The sequence below is a fragment of the Pseudorasbora parva genome, chromosome 6, assembly GCF_024679245.1.
Source record: "Pseudorasbora parva isolate DD20220531a chromosome 6, ASM2467924v1, whole genome shotgun sequence".
Classification (NCBI taxonomy): Eukaryota; Metazoa; Chordata; class Actinopteri; order Cypriniformes; family Gobionidae; genus Pseudorasbora; species Pseudorasbora parva.
In genome coordinates, this window is record NC_090177.1 from 33,914,423 (window position 1) to 33,937,020 (window position 22,598).

Genomic DNA, 22,598 nt, shown 5'->3' on the forward strand with positions numbered 1-22,598 from the left:
TGAAATCAAAATTTACTATTAGGGCTGTGCAATATATCGAAATTATCGAAATATCGCAAATGTGCCTATCGCAATATGCATATTGCAACGGCATAGCTGAATGATTTTCATAGGCTACTTAAACATTGTGAATATACACACACAGTTACGTCAAAACGGCTGTCTTGATGAGTATTCATGTAAACTCAGTCGGTTATGTTTTAAGTGACCGATATCAGTTGGGGAAAGAAACCGAATGCTTGTCAATAGGATCCGAGCATTAGCTCTTAAAGTGGCAGGCGGCTAATACAGTAAAGCTGATAATACAGTAAAGCTGCCGCTGTCTGTCAAACAACAAGAAAAAGAGAAAATCACCCAGTGCTCTTGACTGACCAACATTTGTGGCTTTATTAAGTGTATATTTAATTCATGTGAAGACTACTGTTTTTAGTTCTTATTTTTAATAACAAAGATACATTTAAATAACAAAAATAATCGTCCACCCCAAGATCAGGTGTCTTTGTTTATCTGGATGTTCAGTTTTAGGTTGATATAACTATATATTATCAAGTCAAGCAAAAAGTTTTTGGTATTTAAATGTTGGGATTACATTTTTTGTTTGTTTACATTGATGTTAAAATTATATTGCCAGATTTATGACATACATTTTTTCTAAAACACTGCTGGTTACTATCAGAAATTGTAGAGATGCTTTCTTTACCCAGAAAGACTGCTTTACTGTTTCTTTACCCATAAATGGTTTCATTCTCAGTTTTTAAATATTTTTTTTAATATAATTGAAATAGATTTTACACACAAATAGCAATATTGTATCGCATATCGAATTATTTAACAAGATATTGCATATTGCATTTTTTTTCAATATCGCACAGCCCTATTGACTATTCTTTTTTTTATGGAGTATTGCAGTACTTATTGTAAATGATTTATCCACACACATCAATATATTTTTTTAAATGAATGTGCTAATCAAAAGATCTTCTGATGAAGTGTTTATCTGCGTGAGGGCGGGGTAACATGTCACTCGAATTAGATCCAACAATAGCAAACCATAACCATCCAATCAATTCCCAATAGAGAAAATCAAGTCCTGCCCTACATTTGTTCTTTTTCAAGAAGCTGTTTTACTTAGATGTACATCACAATAGGGAAGAAAAGATTATCATAATTTCCATTTCCATTTTTTTTACTTTAACTTATCCATCACTGCTATGGATATGACACTACATGTGGTTAGTTGTCTGTTGAAAACCTGATTTACAGGTATTTACTAGGGGTGTGCATTGGCACTGCCTTCACGATTCGATTCGATTACGATTTACCAGGTAACGATTCGATTCAATTCGATTCTACGATGCATTGCGATGCATCAAAATTCTACTGCACACAAAGCAAATTTTTCATCAGTCATGAGGCAATACAAGCAGATATTAAACAACAGATTGTATTGGCTGCTATGTGTCTCCTGTATCTTTGACATAAAAGTTATTAAATAAAATAAAATGTAATTAAATAAAATTAAATAAAATGCAATTAGCCCTTAAATGCATGACTGTTTCACCAAATATTCTTACATATTCAGATCGTTAGCGACCCAGATCTATATTTAACATGGATAGACCTCTACCTGTCGTGATAATATATAAAACTCCTGATTTTAGAGTAGCAGCTACAGAAGAATAAAATAAAAACCGATTTCGTTACCTTTTGGAGCTTGGAAGGATTCAGTTTGAGCAGATGTTTAATACCATCATCATATGACCTCGTCAGAGCTCGTTTACCAGTATATTCAGCATCTGCCTCATATTCCCGATCTCCAGCATATTCTCCAAACTCATTTTCAATGTCTTCAAAATCGATATTTTGATCACTGACAGCTTCTTGACCACATCCATCATCAAGAGACAGTGACACTAACATATGATTGTGTTTAGTACTTGCTCTCTGAAGTAAATCACTGAGTCATTTCAAGTTTTGCAGATTATAATTATTGTTTCGTTTTCTGTCAGAGGTAACGTTAACTATGAGTGAAACGTCACTTCATCATTGGGTATCAGACATTATAGATTAATTTATTATTGTGCAAAAAATATATACGTACAATCCTACACACCTCGGGTCGTTAGCGCGTTTTTAATAACCCGTCTATCGCGGTCATCTCCCTCCGCCTCAGCTATCTTCCTTGTTGTTGTTGTTATTCTCCCGGAACCGGAAGTATTTGAAACTTCACAACTTTATCGTCCGCCAGAAAATAAACAGTGACATAATCGATTATGGCACTTTGCCGCATCGATGTTGAATCGTTCATGCCCCGCATCGCGATGCATCGCCGAATCAATTATTGTTGACACCCCTAGTATTTACTGTATAAATATGGTTAAAACACTGCATTAAACTATAATTTAAAGTTAATTATATTTGTTAAAGGAAAATTATTATTTAATCATGTTAAATTTCTTGATTGTCACAATTTTAAAGACCCTGTTAAAATTAAAATTAAAGTTTTGTTGGATTTAATATTTTGAATGTTATTACTGGTAATTAATCGCTAACACTACATTTAAAGGAGACAAAGTTCCACGTTACTACATGTACTTACTATTAGTAATAACAAGTAACTAACCATAAAACAAACCATACAGTAAGTATATGTAGTTTATTAATATTACTCAGCACTCATTTGAGTAAATACGTCACCTTAAAAAAAGTAACCCAATTTTGTAATGGTGGAAAATTATGCAGTAACAGGGTAACATGTGACGTGGGACAAGGATCAATATTATGGTTTTGCTAAATCAAAATAATAATAAATATTTTTATATTGATTGTACTCATGTGGATTCTCCCGCAAAGTGATGATGTCACTGATCACCTTGTGCCATGTCGCTCCACATTTTTGACCACTAAAGATTCACAAATAACCTGCCAGGTTTGTCTCAGCTGCTGTGTACCCAAACACACAAATGAACTTGATGAAATGACTAGCAGTTTAGGGCACTATCTTCTCTAGTAGATTAGAAACTGTTGCACCCATCAGATTAAAAAAGGTTAGACAGAAGTACTGCACCGTGGTACAACAGTATGCTCAAGCTCGCACACTCTCAAGAGAGAAACTCGTATCCTAGAGCGCAACTGGAAACAAACTAATTTAGAATTGCGTGGAAAAACAATATGTCCCACTATAAAAAGGCTCTTAAAGCCACCAGGGCGGAACATCTCCGCAAACTCATAGAAAATAACCAAAACAATGCAAGGTTTTTATTTAGTACAGTGGCTAGATTAATAAAATAATCAGACGTCACCTGAACTGAATATTCCAACACAGTTTAGTGATAATAATGACTATTTATTCACTAAGAAAATCAAAAGCATTAGGAATATAGCTGTAAATGTACAAACTTTGACAGCGTTTTATGAAACAGCCTCAATTATTGCCCCTCAAAAACAATTGCAGTGCTTTACAACTATAGGACAGGAAGAGCTAAATAAAATTATCATTGCATCTAAACCAACAACATGTTTATTAGATCCAATACCCACTAAATTACTAAGAGTTATTACCTGTAGCAGAAAAGCCTCTTCTCAATCATATTAACTTATCTCTGGGACATGTCCTAAGACCATTCAAGCTGCCAGTTATTAGGCCACTCATTAAGAAACCACACCTACATCCAATTAATTCTATCTAGTAGGGATAGGGTGATTTACTAGTACTCAATACTATAGTTTTACTTGATCTTAGTGCTCCATTCAACACTGTTGATCATAACATACTCTTAGATCAACTAAAAAACTACACTGGTTTTCAGGGACAGGCATTAAGGTGCTTTAGATCATAACTATCTGAACGTTACCATTTTGTTTATTTAAGCAGAAAATTGTCCAAGTAAATGTCAGTAAATTATGGAGTGCCGCAAGGATCTGTTTTAGGCCCAAAGCTATTTTCAACATATATGCTGCCCCTTGGTCATATTATTAGAAAACATGGAATTAGTTTCCACTTTCAAATGATACTCAGTTAAATATTTCTTCATGACCAGATGAAATCTCTAAATTATCTCATTTTGACAGAGTGTGTTAAAGATGTAATACATTGGATGACCTGTAATTTTCTTCTATTCAATTCGGATAAGACTGAGGTATTACTTATTGAACCAAAAACCTGTACACAGAATCTCTTTGAATACAATTTGCATTTAGAAGGATGTATTGTTACTTCACCCTCTACAGTTAAAGACCTGAGCGTTATATAAGACAGCGAAAATCATATTTCATGTGTTACAAAACAGCCTTCTTCCACCTCAGAGACATCGCTAAGCTCCAGAACTTGCTTTCGGTTTCTGATACACGAGCTCTAGACTGGATTACTGTAATGCATTACTAGCTGTCCTATCCTAAGAAATTAGAGTAAGTCCAAAATACAGCTGCTAAAGTTCTTAGTCAGGCCAAGAAAATATGATCATATAACACCAAGTTTATTGTCTATTGAGGGAAACATACATGCACCATTTTTTGAGGGAAATGATTTTTTCATGGCCTTCATTTCCTTGACTTCTCTGTCCCTTACAACGGGTATGAATCGAGGAGGAAGAAAAGCACCTGCAATCTGTTGCAACTGGAGGTGCAGGCTCACACAACTCTAACTTTTTATACATTGCTGACTGATGGGCCCCCTTTGGAAGATCCGGATGGTGAGGAAGCAGTCTCTGGCCGCCCACTGTCTCAGTCCACTACTGGTTGGAAAGATCTCTCAGAAACCCGTGATGGAGGTCAATGTCAGTTTAAAGAGACCCAACTTGATAAATTGTCTGATTCTGATGATATTGAACACTTTCTAATTACTTTTCAGAGCATGGCAGCTGTTTGGTGGTGAACGAAAGATTGGGCCTTCCTTTAAATTCCACTCTTGACAGGGAAGGCCAGAGTCACGTACGTTCATATGGATAGTGATGATGGGCTCAGGTATGAAGAAGTGAAATCTACCATCTTAAGAAAATATGAAATAAGAAACATACAGACAACAGTTCCATTCTCTTGAGGTTAAACCCCTTGGGAGTCCTAAAGAACTATATGTGCAGTTAAAAGTACTCTATGAGAAGTGGGTCCATTCAAGGGCTAAAACCTAAAGTGGAGGAAGTTGGTGAAATCATAATTCTTGAACAATTTCTAAGAATGCTGTCTTCTGAGCCCCAGGTATGGATTCAGGAACATGATCCTAAGACTGCCGCACATAGCAGGGATGATTACTGACTAAACCTCCCACAGCAAACACAGATACATTTTCAGAGTGCCGGTAAGCATCCTAGAGGACCTGCATTTTCGACTCCCTTTAAGAGCCAGAGGAAAGTGCTGATCTGTTATCCGAACGGTCAGGAAGGCCACAAAAAAACCAATGTGCCCTAATAATACTGCCAAGACAACTCACCTGTGCCATGGGGTCATACGAGTCCACATGTAAATACTGAGTGGTTGCCACAGATGACCACGGTTGAGGTGAATGGAAGGGAATTGCAGGCTCTGGTAGACACTGGAAGTGCTCAGTGATAAGAAGCTGCTTCCTCCAAGTGAGGTGTACCTCAAGGTGAAAGAACAAACTTATCTCCTAGATGTGGAAATGGCAGACATTTACCATTTCCGGTGGTTTTGGGTCATGACTTGCCAGTGCTCTGGAACTTGTTACAGCCATTACCCTCATGTAATATGGTCGTCACACATTAAAAAACAAGTCAAGGGGAAGAAGGGCAGTAGTGGCTTGGGGCCCTACCCTTCTTTGGCAATGTGGTAGAAACCGCTGACTCTGCAAAGCCCAGGAAATCCTGTCGACAGAAAAGGTTGGAAAAAATGATATAAGGCTTCTAAAATGGCAGTTGACTCCTGCTCTGATTGTCCCTCACAATCTAGGCTGTTGACTAACATTGCTCAGTTACAACAGGAGGATGCCAGTCTCACCCCTTTCTGGGAAAGGGCAAAGCAAGAGGATGTAGGAAAGATACTGACTTTGACTTCACAAGAGAAAGATTCTTCCTTTAACAAGTAATCCTTTACCGTTGGTTTGGTTCAGTGACACAGCTGGTGGTTCCACAAGTTGTCTGCCACACTATCCTTATTCTGAGCAATTCGATTCCCTGGGCTGGCCACCTGGGAAAATATAAAACCCTCACAAAGATTAGAAGAAACTTTTATTTGGCCTTTTAGCTTGAAGGCAGAGGTAACCCAATATTGTAGAAGTTGCCCAGTGTGTGTCAAAAAGTTTCTGCACAAGTCCCGTGTCGGGTTCCTCTCCAACCGCCTCCCATCACAGGCACTATTTTAAAGACTGGGGATGGATGTTATCGGGCCTGTTGAGAAAAGTGGTTCAGGTAACCAATTTACGCTTGTTGTAACTGACTACGCTACCAGGTCTCCATAAGTGTTTCCCTCGAGGTCCAAAGCAAAGTATGTGGCAACCTGTCTTGTGAAATTGTTCTCCAGAGTTGGATTTCCTTGTGAGATTTTGACTGATCAAGGGACTCATTTTATGTCTACCCTTCTGAAACTGGTGTACACACTGCTTGACATCAAAAGTCTGAGAATGACACCTTACTACTCCCAGACAGATGGGCTCACTGAAAGATTCAACCAGACCCTCAAACAGCTGCGGTGCAAGTTTGTTTGTGACTTTGGTAAAGACTGTGACCAATGGCTCCCCTATCTCCTGTTTGCTTATAGAGAAGTGCCCCAATCATCGACTGGATTTTTCTCATTTGAACTCCTATATGGACATGAGGTGAGAGGTCCGCTTGCTCTTCTCCGAGAAATATGGGAGGGAGGCCAGAGAGGGGATGAGCCGATGAATGTCATGTCCTATGTGCTGCAGATGCGAGAGCGTTTGGAGATGGAGAAGATCAGTGCATTGGCCCAATCTCATCTGGCTGAGGTGCAAACATGCCAGAAAACCTGGTATAATAAGTGTGCTCATGAGCAAAGTTTTAAACCCGGTCAAAAGGTACTGATAATGCTAACCAGTATTGAAAGTTAACTGCTGGCCAAATGGCAAGGCCCGTTTGAAGCCATAGCGTCTTCAAGAACCACTAAGGACGGTTAATTTGATGCTGAAGCTGAAGGTCATACAGCCCTCCAGAAGTGAATGGTGCCATCCGGTAGTCCTTGTTCCAAAAAAGGATGACACAATAGGGCTGGGACAGTTACCATTTTACTGCAATACCGCAGTCCCATGACGCCTACCGCGGGTCTGAGATTGTCACCGCCATTAATTGCTTCCACTTATGAGGATCTGTACTTAAGCCTATCTATTTACATTAATACTATTTTCCACATAAAAACAAAATGTTGTTATTTTACTAACCCAAATAAGGACTCGTCCACGCTAGGTTGCACGTGAGGGGGAAAAAAGTAGCTTGCTTCCAGAGGAGTTGTGCACTTTTTTTTTTAATAGGCCTATGTACATTTTTTTTTTTTACTTTAAACTATAATTTCGTTATTGACCCAGTGTTTTGTATGTGAACGCTGTTTTACGTGATTATTACCAAAGGAGTAAAGCACTTACAAGGGAAATAAATTCGCAGATGTTACATCGCAGCCAAAACATAGGCTATGGATTCATGCCGAATGAGAAAACTGAAAAATTGGCGTCCAAAATTATTCAAAAATTATTCAAAGAGAATCTGACAGAGGACTACATTTCCCGCTGTGCCAGTGACATTTGTAAAGGTGTGTGAAAGCTGTGGGCCATGCACCCACACATCATTGAGAAGTAAAGTTGTGTGGGCACACACGCGCACACACACACACACACACACACACAATTTGGTTTTCCCACTTCATGATTTCTGTATTCATATCATATTTATTTGGTAATACGACTCATTTCTCATTTAGATATTTATTTCGAGTGGCGGGAATAGGATGTTTGGGTTTGGTATTTCCTATGGTTTTGATTGTATTTTTAAGGTTTGTGATTTTTATCTTCCCCCTTGTGTTAATATGGACTAGTCCGTTTGTATAAATGTGTCCCTGAGGTTTCATTTGTGGGTTAGTTCAGGTTGGTTCTTAAATGTATTCAGTTATTTGAGTTTAGCTGTTCTGTTGACCTCAGTTATAGGCCTAAATATTTCATTTGACTAAATTTGGACTATAGTTTCGCTTTTTTTTTTTTTTTTTTTTTTTTTTTTTGTAGAAGCCAGGATTTATTAAAACATGTTTTAGGGGGAATTATTTTTCATGGCCTTCATTTCTTAGACTGCTCATCATAATTTAGCTCCTGTGTATTTATCGTGCTACAATCCATCATTCTCTTTGAGGTCACAAAACTCTTGAACTTTCAGCTGTTTTGTTTTTTGCCAGATAAAGAAATTAAGATTTTTTTTATTTTTTTTTTTTTTATTTTTTTATTATGCAAACAGACAAGTACAATATTTACAAAAGAGAAGTAAGATGCAAAATACAAATACAAGGGCCAACAAAACATAACATGCCAGTACGATGTGTGCGTGTGTATGTGTGTGTGTGTGTGTGTGTGTGTGTGTGTGTGTGTGTGTGTGTGTGTGTGTTTGTGCATGTAACTGGTGTGGGAGTGTTAATGTATGAATAAAGAATCATGTAGGGAAGTACAACAGACATAACCAAAAAAATATATGTGTATAAATAAGGAAATAAAATGGGGTATGAAGAAGGTGACAACAGCAATAGTAATAGCAATATTAAAATTAAGAAGAAATTAAGAAATTAAGATTTTAGATGACCCAACACCTTGGAATATAGATAACATCAACACCTGCGAGGACTTCAGATGACACTTACTCTGAATCAACTTTCACCACTGCCAAATGTTCTATATATTGTATATTATGATCACAACTTGTAATAATTGCTTTAATGAGATGATTGTTTCTGCCGAAATGAATGCATGATGTTAGCTAATTGCATGCTTTGTATTTTTTAGAACTGTACATTTTCTGTAAAGCTGCTTTGAAGCAATATGGATTGGGAAAAGCTCTACAGTTCCCCCTCCATTATCTGTTGTCATGGAGATTCATTTAACGAGCACAGCTGTCTTTATTTAGTTCATTATCTCAATGTAGTTTATTCCAGTATTGTTCATGTTACATTTGATACATGCTGTAAATATATACGGTATTTTGTAAATCTAACTATTTTCATTGGACCAGACGCGCGACATGTGAATTGAATTGTGAATTAAATATGCTACAATTAATATCCATTTGATTCCCAATTCTTGGATACCGTAAAAAATCCCCATTTAAATGGGGGGGGGGGGGGGCTTTGTGTGTTGGATAATTGTTTGTCTTTAGTTCTTCTAACAACAAACAAAATGACCTTCATGCAACTGATGTAACAACACACCAAAGTGTACTATATTCATGGAATGTGCCAGCAACAAAAACAAAGAGCTATTGAGTTCCTGTGAACCGCAAACATGTAGGGCAATAGAAAAATGCATGGGACAAACTTTTGGTTTACTAAGGAGAGGAGCAGGCAGACACAGGAATGAAGCACTCATATATCTACACATTACCATCCCTGTGTTTATGGCCTGTCCGTGGCACAAGCGGGAAAAGTGCTCCTGCTAAGTGATCCTTAATGATGTTATGGCCGTTTGTGAACTGTCAGAGCGGCCATTTCCCATCCATTATTAATGCGATGGATTTCACCACTGCTACACACCCTGCAGTAATATCTGAGCTTTCCTTCACATTGCATGATTCCATGTGGACAACAAAAACCGCCATCATCATCAGGATTTTCTCTCAAAAGTGAGCAGTGACAAACAGAATTTGTGCGAGTGTTTGTGTTCAGGAGATGCTGTTAGTTTTTGTGTTTGTCTGATATAAAGATGGTTCTTCAGTCTAAATTTAACCTATTCCCACCTGGTTATTAGTCAGCAGAACTCAGATGCATCTGGACAGATATAGGCTTAGTCCAAACTTTACACTACCTAAGCTTTGGTTTTGGAGAGAAAATAAAACTTGATGGCTAGTTAGCAGGTAACATTTGAAGATGATTCAAACAATATTCAAATGATATATTATTGTCATACTCTTGCAGTAACTTAAAAACAAGTAAAGACACACTGCACAAAAATAAAACTATGTCAGTTTTTCGTGACAGGTGTTGTTTCATCAAGAGAAGACAAAAACAAACAGTGGTGGACAGAAACAAAGTATTTTTTTACTTTGTTACTGTATTTAAATACAAATTTTAAGTATCTGTACTTTATCAGAGTATTTATTTCAAAGCACAATATTGTTCCTCGTTATTTCGAACCCACTCAGAGATGCGATAGCAGTGTCTGATTTGAGTACGAGGTGATGCTTTTCAGTTAACCTGTTAAATCAATTCGTAAATCTCATTGGGCGATTCATTCGTAAATTGGACCGATTCGACTGCATCTGTTCTTGAGTCAACTCACTGATTCATATGATCTGTCAGAGCGAGTCTCCAGTTAACGATTCACTGAATTCACAAGTCTGACACAAACTGAGCCAAGAACCGGAGATCCTCGGGACGACTGATGGCGCAGAGTTACCAATGCCGAATTTTAGGATTTATTGTAAATGTAACTCATATTTAGGTTGTGACTGTCAGTTGTTTGTGAACTAAATCTGCTGTAAAAGGGTGAGCCGTTTAGCATTAAATGCTTAAATGTGGACATACTTGTGACATCTATTACCATCTGAATGGGGTAGGTTTTAGTAAAAACTAAACATAAAATTGAAATGCAAATGAATGCTTGTGCATCTTACTTGCAGCAGTCACTGTTTCAAATTATAGGGTAGATATTAGTATGACATGTTTTGGTAATAAAAAGATGTCTGAATAAGTATTATTATCCCAAGTATTGTGACCATAAAGAGTGTGATGGATTGTAGAACGACAGAAGATGTGTTAAATACACAGGAGCTACTAAACCATTTAGGGCTTTATATGTCAGTAACAGTACCTGTATCTGTACTTTTTTCAAGCACTTGATTTGTGTACTTTATCCATCAAATAATATAACTGTCAGATGAACAAAAAACAAAAACAAATACAAAATACACTTTCATGGCTGGTAAGAAATATTTATGGAAATTAAAGTGAATTATCGAAATTCAGTCATCAATGGCAGAAAGTTATTTTTAGACCCTCTTATGTCCTGGATAAAGGATCATAAAAGAGAACAATTTACTCAACCTAAAAAAATATGAATAAAATATACTTTGTTCTAGTCAAACTGGAAACAGCATCCTATTCCTATATAAAACATGAGGTTGTAATATGGAAACTAAATTGCATGTTCCTTTCATATCAGCACAGAAATTAAAATCACAACAAGCAAACTTAAAGGGAACACTGCTCAGTATTATCCAGTACAAGTCCACTTTCACATTATCATTTAAGTTAGCAGTGAATAGTCAGACAGTAATTTATAGTAATTTATAAGCAGGTTCTTTAAACACAAAATTGCAGATCACCTGATTGGATGATTTAACAAGATAATAAATCAAATTTTAAAATAAAAATGTACCTTGACTGGTAGATATTAGATGTATTGTCTATTCATATCTTTCCATCATCAACTCACACACATGGGCTGTTCTACTGTACATATTAACTCACAATCTGATTCTCTGACCTTTATCGCCATCTCACATCAGAGATCCCGCCCCCTCATTCATGCTAATGACATCACATCATCAACCTTTTTTCCATGTGTGTTTGTGTATGTGCTGCGTCTTCTAAACTCATCCATCTTTTCTGAATCAAGTCAAAGACATGCATCAATTAGAAATAATAAAACGTATAATGCAAATATTAGTTTTTCTTCAAAAGATAAATAACATGTAAGAGCAAGCTCATGGGCTGTAGCGGACTCTGGAGCAAGATCATGAGCTAGAGCGGACTCTGGAGTGGGGTCATGGGCTGTAGCGGGCTCTGGAGCCGGAACATGCGCTGTAGCGGGCTCTGGAGTGGGATTATGGGCTGTAGTGGACTCTGGAGAAGGAACATGGGCTGTAGCGGGCTCTGGAGTGGGATCATGGGCTGTAGCAGACTCTGGAGTGGAATAATGGGCTGTAGTGGACTCTGGAGTGGGGTCATGGGCTGTAGTGGACTCTGGAGCAGGAACATGGGCTGTAGCGGGCTCTGGAGTGGGATCATGAGCTGTAGCAGACTCTGGAGTGGAATAATGGGCTGTAGTGGACTCTGGAGTGGGGTTATGGGCTGTAGCGGACTCTGGAGCAGGAACATGGGCTGTAGCGGGCTCTGGAGTGGGATAATGGGCTGTAGTGGACTCTGGAGTGGGATCATGGGCTGTAGTGGACTCTGGAGTGGGATCATGGGCTGTATCGGGCTCTGGAGTGGGATCATGGGCTGTAGCGGACTCTGGAGTGGGAGCATGGGCTGTAGCGGACTCTGGGGCAGGAACATGGGCTGTAGCGGACTCTGGAGTGGGATCATGGGCTGTAGCAGACACTGGAGTGGGATCATGGGCTGTAGTGGACTCTGGAGCAGGAACATGGGTTGTAGCGGGCTCTGGAGTGGGATCATGGCTGTAGTGGACTCTGGAGCAGGATCATGGACTGTAGCAGACTCTGGAGCGAGGTCATGAGCTAGAGCGGACTCTGGAGTGGGATCATGGACTGTAGCGGACTCTGGAGTGGGGTAATGGGCTGTAGCGGACTCTGGAGAGGGATCATGGGCTGTAGTGGACTCTGGAGTGGGCTCATGAACTGTAGCGTATGATATCAAAATACTCTGCGATTGTCTCCACGGATGCCTCATCCACCGGCTGGGGTGCCACGTACAACGGGCTTGCAGTTTCAGATCTGTGGACGGTGCCTCAACTGCAATGGCACATCAACTGCCTAGAGTTGTTAGCAGTTCATCTTACCCTGAGCCGCGTCAGCATGCCGATCCAGGGCAAGCACGTTCCAGTCCATACGGACAGCACTGCGGTTGTAGCATACATCAACAAACAGGGTGGTCTATGCTCCCGTCGCATGTCACAACTCGCCTGCCACCTCCTGTTATGGAGTCAGAAGTTTCTGAGGTCACTTCGTGCCACTCACATTCCAGGCCGGGTTAATCGTGCGGCTGACGAGCCCTCGCGGCAGCCAGTGCTTCCAGGAGAGTGGAGGTCCCGGGGCCTACGCAAATATGCATTTCCCCGAGTGAGCCTTCTTGCACAGACACTGTGCAAGGTCAGGGACGACGAGGAGCAGGTCCTGTTGGTGGCGCCATACTGGCCCAACAGGACATGGTTCTTGGAACTAGTGCTCCTTGCGACAGCACCTCCTTGGTCCATTCCTCTGAGGAAGGTCCTCCTGACTCAGAGACGGGGCACCCTCTGGCACCCGCGTCCAGACCTCTGAAAACCCTATGTCTGGTCCCTGGATGGGACGTGGAGGTTCTAGGTGGCCTGCCACGGACCGTGGTAGACACCATCACTTCCGCTAGAGCTCCCTCTACGAGACACCTCTATGCATTGAAGTGGATTCTGTTCGTCGACTGGTGCTCTTCTCATCGAGAAGAGCCCCGAAGATGTTTGGTCGGGGCCATGCTTTCCTTTCTATAGGACGGGTTGGAGAGACGGCTGTCTCCCTCCACCCTCAAGGTGTATGTGGCCATTAACGCTGGCCATCACAAACTAGTAGAAGGTAAGTCTTTGGGGAAGCACGACCTGATCGTCAGGTTCCTGAGGGGCGCGAGGAGTTTAAATTCACCTCGCCCCCCCCTATATCTTCTTGGGACCTGTCTCTGGTGCTCAGTGCACTTCAGAGACCTCCCTTTGAGCCTTTGCAATCAGTGGAATTAAAAATTCTGTCTCTAAAGACAGTACTCCTGACGGCATTGGCCTCCATTAAGAGGGTAGGGGACCTGCAGGTATTTTCGGTCGACTAATCATGCCTGGAATTCGGGCCGGATTACCCTCACGTAATCCTGAGACCCCGGCCTGGATACGTGCCCAAGGTTCCCACCACTCCCTTCTGGGACCAGGTGGTGAGCCTGCAAGCGCTGCCTTCGGAGGAGGCAGACCCAGCCCTGGCTTTTCTCCGTCCTGTCCGAGCACTTCGGACTTATGTGGACAGAACGCAAAGCTTTAGGACCTCAGAGCAGCTCTTCGTCTAATACGGAGGCCAGCAGAAGGGAAAGGCTGTCTCCAAGCAGAGGATGGCCCACTGGATAGTGGATGCCATTGTCTTGGCGTATGAGTCCCAAGACGTGCCCTGCCCGCTCGGGATTAGAGCCCACTCCACCAGGGGTGTATCCTCTTTCTGGGCGCTGGCTCGTGGCACCTCGCTGACAGATATTTGTAGAGCTGCAGGCTGGACGACACCCAACATGTTCATTAGATTTTAAAGCCTACGTGTAGAACCAGTATCTTCCCGTGTACTCACTTCTCATAGTTGGTAGCACCGAAGTGCCCGTTCTAGTGTCGGCTTGCTGCGCCACTCCCTTCCTCTGGAACGGATATGTGCGCTTATATGCTCCAGTCGAGTTCCCCAGAATGCCGAACTCTGTCGAATCCTCCGCAACCCGCAACAGTCAGACGTGGCGGAGCATCTGACACCAGGTCTAACACTTGTATGCATTGTGGAACTTGTGTTAGGCTGGGTTCCATATGTAGTGACCCCCACGGCGGTCCCATATGTGTATTCTCCACGGTACGGCTCCCAGTGGCGAGCCTGTGCCTTTACCTTGGCAGAGCAGTGTGGTGACTGTCCCCCACCCAAGAGGGCCGGGGACACCCCTGGGATTCCAGTATGTAGTACTGCCCACGGCCAGTCCATACATGTAATTTCGACACGTCATCTCCTTCGGGGGACTGTGGCTTCCGCAGCGGCCTCTAGGGGCACGCTTTCCCAGCGTTATCCAATAGTACACAGATTGGGTCTTGTGGGATGGCAGTGTGACTCTCCCTGCAGGAAATTCCCCGCCCTCTGAGACGGGGTCCGAGGGAGCTGGAAGTGGTAGTAACGTGGCGTTTTCCATAGGGATCCCAATTCGTTGGTCTAAGTCCGACGTAGATCGAACGTGATCGACTGAAAGGGAACGTCTCGGTTACGTATGTAACCCTCGTCCCCTGAAGGAGAGAACGGAGACGTATGTCCCGTCGCCACAGTTGCTGTACCATTAATGCAGTTCGAGCCACAGGTTCGTCTCCTCAGTGAAAAACAACAGTGCGTGGCGATCGCTTCCGCTGTTTTCTATATCTCGAAGCTGATAGGGGCTCCCAGAAGTGATCCCAATTCATCGGTCCAAGTCCGACATATGTCTCCGTTCCCTCCTTCAGGGAACGAGGGTTACATACGTAACAGAGACGTTTCTGTCCCCCTACACTGCCCCTGCCCCTTAAAGATTCTGCATTTTTACTTTTTCAAAAAAAACTCAGTGGGGTCACACACACACACACACACACAACAAACAATGTCTTACAGGAATACAGCTAATATACTTGAGCAGGAGAACATACGAGGGAACGAGGAATACAGGAACTTGGAGCAATCACAGGAGTCAAATATCACCAGTGAGTAAACAGGTAAGAACTCCGTAGTCCAAGAAATAGACCAGTGCTGCGTCCCAATTCGCCTACTTATACTACATCCTAAAAGTATGTACTGTTTTTGTGAAGAAAAGGTATATACTTTTGAGTGTGTAGCAGAAAAGTATGCAAGCTTCGGGACATACTACTTCGCCATCTTTAACGGACTCTGTCGCTTAGTTACGTGCATCCCGTCACCGTTTATCTGCCCTGTCAATCATCGTCAGATTCGTCACAGTTCAAATCCTCCACATTCAGTTGAATCTCCTACCGTATCAGAGAGAAATGTAGCCGCTCGTTGATCTTCCATGTGTGGGTCTTTGTGGGTCAGAGACTCTCCTCATGTGTTTGCAGTTTAAATATAATGATGCATTTAAAAGTTAATGGCCAAACGTGTCATTAAAAAAGTTCACAATGCTGCAGGTGAAATATAATGTGGACAACACTGAATAAATATATTTTTGACGGGTAAAATATTGATAGTTGGTCACTCAAACCCCTTTATCTTAACTTCTCTACTTAACCGTCGAACTCGCACAGCCGTCATGTTTGTAATTTTTTAACGTTTTTTATCCGCGTTTGTAGTTCTAATCGAATCCTCGCCCAACTCGCAATGGGTTGTGGGCAATATCAGCCGCTAGAGTGCCCATCGATCCATACTACGAATTCGGACCGGAAATAGTAAACCATCCGGGAATCTTTGGAATACTCTTTTCAACATACTACGATTTGGGACATACTAATTCTATTTTCGAATACTATTTAGGATGGATAGTATGCGAATTGGGACGCAGGGCAGACCAATAACTGAGACTGAGGTGTGTGTGCTTAAATATTGTGGTGATGAGTGTACTGATCAGGTGCAGGTGCATATGATGGCTGAGTATGTGCAGGTGATGAGCAGGAAGAATGCTGGGAATTGTAGGTTTGAGTTTGAGTGAGAAAGTGCAGCAGTGAGGGAGGACCAGTGCATATAGTGATTACAAATGTGTAATTAGTAATTACAAATACATGACATCCAATTTCAATAGAAATATTCAAGTATATTTTAGTGATGACATATATGACATATATAGATGTTCGTAAGTACTAAAATACACTAAAATTGTATTTCATGCAAATCTGAACTATAATACCGTTTCATTTAACTGCATGCAATTAAGTGTCTGAAAACTACATTCAAAGTATATTATTTTAAAGTTTATTATTTCCATAGGCTACTCTTTTTTTAAACCTACGCTATAGTGTGCTTCTTTTTCATAAGGAGTGGTCATCACTATATTGTTCATTAATAATAATAATGAATAATAATTATTAATAATAATAAGTATTATTTTTATGAAGCTTTGCACTGAACCGCACTGTTTGTGCTACATGAAGAGAACTACAATTTGTGAAGCGATCAGATAACGATTTACATCTAGTTCGTATTTTGACTTCACACATTAAAACGGAACAGCAGAAATATGTGTGTCTATTATCTGTATTTAACTGCACCACAAAACCAAACTGGGGCACCTGAGAGTGGTTGAGAGTTTGTTATGCAATGTCTGTTTAGCAAGGTGTCAGAAAGATAATCACTACACAGAATCGCACTCAATGCCTTCTCTTCCCAGCGTCCTGAAGTGCTCTGGAGTGGGAGGGGCTGAAGGATGCATGGATGTGCATGTTATGTAAGCCTTCAGATCAAGAGACCTCCTTCACAGAAAAGTCGCTACTATGGTGGTACCATGGTATAGTAAGGGTATCAGATGGTCATACTAAGGTACTTTGATGTATACTACAGTACATATTACTGTACCACCCTCATATTTCATATTATATTTGTCCAAAAATAATGCTGGACGTGATATGTAGCTAGACTCTTTTAAATATTCCTCCTCTTTTGGTTTGCTGCATCAAGAATTTCTAGATTTCATCAAGAACGACATACGATGCACGGAAATGATCAAATTCAAGGAAACCAGAGAGAGAGAGAGACTGTATTATATTGTAAGAGTCCGAACTGCGGGTATGTAAGGCAATATACCCTTTTAATCAATATTAATTTCCATGGAAAAATGAACACGAGTCCATATGTAAGACACGGTTCATGTGGGGTGCATTTCCACACAATAAGAAAGCAGATGGGATCGAATTGAGTCTTGAAATAGATCCTCTCAACAGCAGCAGGTAAATGCCACTGTTTCTCCTGCAGAGATGAGTCACAATCCAGCAAGACAACCCCACCCGAGTCAAAGGAAAGATTTCTGTAAGTCAAAACAAAGCGACAGCTACAGGGGAGCCAAACAGTCACAAAACCAAACAAACAACCACACACACACAAGTTGGGTTTCCATGTTTATGGGGACTTATGGGGACAATGATTTTTATACTGTACAAACTGTTTTGTCCGTATAAAGTAGGCTTTAGCAGACACCCACCCACACACAGAGAGAGAGAGAGAGAGGGTGGGGGAGAGGGGGAGAGGGGGAGAGAGAGAGAGAGAGAGAGAGAGAGAGAGAGAGAGAGAGAGAGAGAGAGAGAGAGAGAGAGAGAGAGAGAGAGAGAGAGAGAGTGAGAGAGAGAGTGTGTGAGAGAGAGAGAACAAAAGCCTTACATTTTAAGGTCCTTAAAACAGTGCTTGTTCAAAAAGGAAAGACTAATTTTACTCTTATAACGCTTCTATGTAAATATTCAAACGTTCTAAGGATAGAAGTTCAGTTAAGGGTCCTTAAACGACTGCACTGTAAAAAAAATATTTATGTTCAACTTATGAACACGTATCAAAATAAGTTGGGGGGGGGGTTCAAAAACTAATGTTGGACGTTTGATGGAGTATTTCTGTGTCAAAAATACTCCTTCTGGTTTCTCACAAGTTTCAGAGAGTTTTTTTCGAGTATGGGTCGGCTTGACGTGAACAGAGCGGAAGGTCCTTGAATGGGCCGTACGGGCTCTTCTCCCAGAAGGGTGCGCGCGCGTGACTAGAGCGAGAGAGGAAATGCACGCCCATAAACACTCGCTCAGCTGCAGATCCAGTCGTCCGTGAACACATCTGTCACGCTGCGATCCACTTTATTCCTGTGGGTGACATCAAGCGACTTCAACGCTTCAGCACAGCATTCCCGGAAGGCAGCGCTGCATTTGAACCGGTTTGAACGCAGAAATCACGAGAAGCTTCATAACATCAAGCTTCAGTCGTGTGGCAAAAGTGGATCTCCACGGTCACTGCTGTCACAGGACTTCACCAAATCAAAAGTTACCAAAGAAGTGTGTTTTTTGACGGAGCAGTCCCAGCGATTAAGGTTCATGGTCGTGCGCGGTGAGTAAAACTGCTTCAAATGTTTATGTTGTTGGCTATCGTCACGTAAGTAAACATCAGTAAACAACACGATCGTGTATAACGTTAGTTAATTTATCAATGGAGCATGCGATCTATGGTGTGTGTTTAAATACTTTTGTTTAGCTGATCAATATAGGTGTCAGTTCATAGGCGTCGGAAGCAAATAAAAAGTGGGTGGGTCAGTAGCGGCTAAGGCAAAATATGATAGACGGGGAAATTGTTTTGCGTGGGGTCTGGGGGTTCTCCCACAGAAAAAAAAGGATTTCATAGATGTGATTTCCTGAATTATGGTGTGTTTGAGGCCATATCCCTTTCCAACCTCAAAAAGACCTCAAACCAGTCAATACCACTAGTCTAATAAAAAGGCTATATTCATTTAACTGCCATAGAAATCAGCAGTTTCACAGATAATGATAATGAATAAGTTGCATGTTTTTTATGCTCTGTGTCCAGACGTAAAAAGTACCGTTTACTAAACGATTGATTGGGCCAGACACAATTACAGAAATCACTGAATTATTTACCGTGGGTATAGAGTAGGGGTAAGACGCATGGCATTAAGTTTTGACGCAAATCGAGCATATGTTAGAATCCGCCTTTTGCCACACTCGCTCTACTCCCTTTCCCCATCACATATCAGATCAGAAAGGTATTTATTTTCAATAAAAAAAAGAGCAAATATTAGAAAAGGGGAAATAAAGCGTTTAACATGTGTTTAATAAGTTCTTAATAAGTTTCTCGGTTAAGGGGTAGTCAAGGTAAGCAGACATGTGCTGAATTAGAGACGATAAAAGTGAGTGAATCATGTCCTCATAAACTGCGAGTAAAGACACACAAATGTTGACAGGCCACAAAATACAGTACATACCACAGAGACGGACGTCCTGCTGTTGCTGTTTCTCCTGTTCAATTTATTTCATCCTCCTGATCTGATTCTGGATCATATCTGTATTAGTTGAATCTGGGTAGCGTTTTCTTCTCCACGCTTGAGGACGTCACCGCTTTGTGTGTGCTCGTCATTCTTTAGCTCCGCCCACACGATACGCCTCCAGGCGCTCGGTTTTTCTCTGTACAGCCCATATTTCTTTTATAAATATAATAAAACTAAAGACTTTCCGGAGATATGAAGGATGCAATACTACTCTATAGGTACTCAAGATTGACATGAGATTGACTGAAACTGAGTGTTTTTTTTTTTTGCTGTTGGACACTGAAATCTACTATGATATAATTTGAGTATTTTATGATATAATATAAGAACTGAGTGACCATTAACAAAAATTGTGCACTGCTGTGCTATATAAAAATGTTTTGTAATTTTTATTTTTTTATATTCATTGGCACTAATTTGTATAATAAAGTGTTCTTTCGGCAACATAAAATCAAAAAGAAGTAGCTTTAAAAATGAGATTAATAACTTGGCGACATTTTCATAATATCTCATATTTCATAGAAACATTGATAATTTCTTCCCTACCCAATACCGGTACGTCTCCATAAAATGCCTGATAAGCATTCTGTAAGCCCTGGTGTATGAAACGGATATATGTCTCATAACAGAAAGTCGTATTCTGATTTGAAATCCCACTAAAGTTGCCTTGAGATGTTCATTTACGACTAATATGAAAATATTAGTCATTACAAAATATTATAATATGACGGCTGAATTTAGTCATTTAATCAATGTCAGTCATATTTAAAGACCAAGCAGAGGGAGTTGTCATGGTGAAACCTCTTTACAGGACATCCAGACGATAAACTGTGGCTTATATGATCTCAGAGAAATTTGCTCAAATGTAATGTACAGAGGAAAAAACTCCATTGCGGGGTCTGATTAAATAAATGGGAATGCTAACAAGCTACAGATTTTGTGTGAATTAATACTCATTATTTTTACATTTACATTTAATCATTTAGCAGACGCTTTTATCCAAAGCGACTTACAAAAAAAAAAAAAAACATTATTCAGCAAGGATGCTTTTCAATTGATCAAAAATATCTAAACTGATACAAAATATATTTATTTCAAATAAATGCTGTACTTTTGAAAGTTCTACTTGAAAAAAAACCTGTGAAAAAACGTATCACATTTTCCACAAAATATGAAGCAGCACAACTGTTTTCAACATTGATAATAAGAAATGTTTCTTGAGCATTAAATATCATATTAGAATGATTTCCGAGGGATCATGCGACACTGAAGACTGGAGTAATGATGCTGAAAATTTAGCTTTGATCTCAGGAATACATTATGTTATTAATATTACAATAGAAAATAGCCATTTTAAATTGTAAAAATATTTCACAATTTTTCTACTGTATTTTCTGTTTTTCTACTTTCTACTCACAAGTTTTACTGTATTTTCGATTAAATAAATACAGCCTTGGTGAGCAGCATAGAAGACTCCTTTCAAAAACACTCAAAAATCCTACTGACCCCAAACGTTTCAACAATAATGTAAATGTAACTGCCATTTGCAAGCCATTTTACTTCCATAATCCATTGTGTTTGATACTTAATAATGCCTTTTCCCACAGTGACAATAGTATATTCACAAAATAGCATAGCCTCTGCCTTACTGCTCAAGTAAAACATCCATTTATCAAACACAGCACGTAAGGATTCCATGATGTACGTCACAGATGCTTTTTTCAGGTACACCATCATGGCACAAGTTTTATGAACAAAGAGAGAGCGTGAGGATTTAAAATTCACCAGCAGGCTCCACTCCAAATGAGCTCCATTAATATTTTAATATTTTAATATTTTAGGATCTGTGATATTTTGGGAGAAAATTGAAACTGCCACGACCTCCTGGTCATGAAAATTAACAACCCGCTCAATATGCCATATCTTCTTTCCACAGACACACACACACACACACACACACACACACACACACACACACACACACACACACACACACACACACACACACACACACAAACTCTGTGTTTCTTTTCATGCAGGTGAGCACATTAAAAACTCCATGACGATTGCCTGACTAGTCAATGTCCCCGTTATTGCCATTTAAACATAGTCTGTAAACTTCCGAAAAGAAGAATTTGGAGTAGGTATCTAAGGGTGTCACACTTGATAGACTGAATATAAAGACAAATGAGCTTATATGGTGTGAGCAGAACAAACCCAAGAATTTGGGTCACTCATTACAGAGGAAATTAATTGATGTAACGAGGCTGACATAGATGTTGAAGTGTGCCATGGAGAAAATCAGTCCGCTTGTCATAACCTATTTTTTCCTTTTGGTGTTTTCAAAAGATTCTCTCAAATAATCCAGGAAGACGCTGCAGCAGAGTAGTGGAACTGCCTCCATCTAGTGGCCACGTCTTGAATTACAGCATAAATGAGACCTATATCCCTATGGCTATAATCAGATATTACACAAGCCGTTTAGTCATGTCAAAACTGAATAAATCAAAAGCGAATTCAAGGACACAGACAGTCATTCAAATACGAGTGTCCTTGTTACACGTAACATGTACTAAATGTAGTAATGATAGTAAACAATGCATAATTACATGCAACAAACCGTAAACCAAACCATAATTCTCCTCTTAACCATATGGCACATGTAGTTAATTATTATTACTCACAAACATATAATTGCACAATAACAAGGTGCAATTTAAAAGAAAGTGTAACCAGAGATTCTTGCAAAGACTCTTTTCTAAATGTCTAATGAAACTAATAATAGCAAATAGCAATAGTTT

General features: G+C 40.2%; 1 protein-coding gene across 5 annotated transcripts in view; it reads right to left on the bottom strand.

The window, feature by feature from the left end:
- cacnb3a (calcium channel, voltage-dependent, beta 3a) overlaps positions 1-22,598 on the bottom strand; it is a 74,938-nt gene that overhangs the window by 49,440 nt on the left and 2,900 nt on the right. The window lies entirely within an intron of this gene.